We start from the raw sequence: 2,788 nt of genomic DNA, 5'->3' as shown, positions 1-2,788 counted from the left end.
ATTGCTCCATTGCAGTTAGTTTTTTCAGATGTATGGGGACCAGCTCCCACATCAGTTGGCAGATTTTCTTATTATGTTAGTTTCATTGATGATTATAGCAAGTTCACTTGGATATATTTGCTAAAGAAACGATCTGATCTTTTCCAAGTGTTTCTCAATTTCCAAAATCTTGTTGAACGCCAACTAGACTCAAAAATTCTTGCCATGCAAACAGACTGGGGTGGTGAGTATGAAAAATTAAACTCCTTCTTTCAAAAGATTGGAATCTCTCACCATGTTTCTTGTCCCCATGCTCATCAACAGAATGGGTCAGCTGAACGGAAACACCATCATGTTGTTGAGGTAGGACTAGCTCTGCTAGCCAATGCTTCCATGCCACTAAAATTCTGGGATGAAGCCTTTCTCACTGCCACATATCTCATAAATATTCGACCAAGCAAAGTCATCAAACTTGAAAGTCCCATCACACGTCTTTTTGGTACTAAACCAGACTTCAAATCTCTTCGAGTATTTGGTTGTGCATGTTGGCCCAACCTAAGACCATACAACACACGCAAACTTGCGTTTCATTCCAAAAAATGTGTATTTTAGGGGTATAGCCCCATGCACAAAGGAGTAAAATGTCTAGATGTTCCCACAGGTCGAATTTATATATCTCGTGATGTTGTGTTTGATGAATCAATCTTTCCGTTTGAAACTCTTCATCCTAATGCCGGCGCCCTCCTTCGTCAAGAGATCCTACTTCTTCCCTCTACACTTCGAGATTTTGATCACGGGGGAAACAATTGCAATAATCAACATGATGATAGTATTCCTATTGGAACCAGTCCTTGTCTTCCGTGTGTGTAGGTTCCTGAAGAAAATGGCGTTCAAAACGATCAAGATGATCAAAATCCCATTCAAAATGAGGCTGTATTTCATGTGGAGGAAGAGGACGAAGTTGGCACGGCGAACGAGGAGGATCTGGCGGCGCCTGCAACTCCTCTGCGCCGATCCGCCTCGGATCAGGCGCGGATCCGATCCGCCTCGCTGAAGGAAATATGCCCTAGAGGCAATAATAAAGTTATTATTTATTTCCTTATATCATGATAAATGTTTATTATTCATGCTAGAATTGTATTAACCGGAAACATAATACATGTGTGAATACATAGACAAACAGAGTGTCACTAGTATGCCTCTACTTGACTAGCTCGTTAATCAAAGATGGTTATGTTTCCTGACCATGAACAATGAGTTGTTATTTGATTAACGAGGTCACATCATTAGTTGAATGATCTGATTGACATGACCCATTCCATTAGCTTAGCACCTGATCGTTTAGTATGTTGCTATTGCTTTCTTCATGACTTATACATGTTCCTATGACTATGAGATTATGCAACTCCCGTTTGCCGGAGGAACACTTTGGGTGCTACCAAACGTCACAACGTAACTGGGTGATTATAAAGGAGCATTACAGGTGTCTCCAAAGGTAGATGTTGGGTTGGCGTATTTCGAGATTAGGATTTGTCACTCCGATTGTCGAAGAGGTATCTCTGGGCCCTCTCGGTAATGCACATCACATAAGCCTTGCAAGCACTGCAACTAATATGTTAGTTGTGAGATGATGTATTACGGAACGAGTAAAGAGACTTGCCGGTAACGAGATTGAACTAGGTATTGGATACCGACGATCAAATCTCGGGCAAGTAACATACCGATGACAAAGGGAACAACGTATGTCGTTATGCGGTCTGACCGATAAAGATCTTCGTAGAATATGTAGGAGCCAATATGGGCATCCAGGTCCCGCTATTGGTTATTGACCGGAAACGTGTCTTGGTCATGTCTACATTGTTCTCGAACCCGTAGGGTCCGCACGCTTAAGGTTTCGATGACAGTTATATTATGAGTTTATGAGTTTTGATGTACCGAAGGAGCTCGGAGTCCCGGATGAGATCGGGGACATGACGAGGAGTCTCGAAATGGTCGAGACGTAAAGATCGATATATTGGACGACTATATTCGGAGTTCGGAAAGGTTCCGAGTGATTCGGGTATTTTCCGGAGTACCGGGGGGTTACGGGAATACGGGGAAGAGTATTGGGCCTTGATGGGCTTTAGTGGGAAGAGGAGAAAAAGGCTGCGCCCCCCCTCCCCTCTAGTCCGAATTGGACTAGGGAAAAGGGGGCCGGCCACCTCTCCTTCTCCTCCTATTCCTTCTCCCTTCCTCCCCTCTTGGTGGACTCCTACTAGGACTTGGAGTCCTAGTAGGACTCCCTATCCTGGCCGCACCTTTGCCTTGGCCGGCCTCCTCCTCCTCCATCCTTTATATACAGGGGCAGGGGGCACCCCATAGACACAAGTTGATCCACGTGATCTATTCCTTAGCCGTGTGCGGTGCCCCCTGCCACCATATACCTCGATAATACTGTAGCGGAGTTTAGGCGAAGCCCTGCTGCTGTAGTTCATCAAGATCGTTACCACGCCATCTGCTGACGAAACTCTTCCCCGACACTTTGCTGGATCGGAGTCCGGGGATCGTCATCGGGCTGAACGTGTGCTCGAACTCGGAGGTGCCGTAGTTTCGGTGCTTGATCGGTTGGATCGTGAAGACGTACGACTACTTCCTCTACGTCGTGTCATCGCTTCCGCAGTCGGTCTGCGTTGGGTACGTAGACAACACTCTCCCCTCGTTGCTATGCATCACATGATCCTGTGTGCGCGTAGGAAATTTTTTGAAATTACTACGAAACCCAACAGTGGCATCCGAGCCTGGTTATTGATGTTGATGTTATATGCACGAG

Source organism: Triticum dicoccoides, chromosome 1B, assembly GCF_002162155.2.
Source record: "Triticum dicoccoides isolate Atlit2015 ecotype Zavitan chromosome 1B, WEW_v2.0, whole genome shotgun sequence".
In the NCBI taxonomy this organism is placed as follows: Eukaryota; Viridiplantae; Streptophyta; class Magnoliopsida; order Poales; family Poaceae; genus Triticum; species Triticum dicoccoides.
This window is presented reverse-complemented; position numbering follows the sequence as displayed.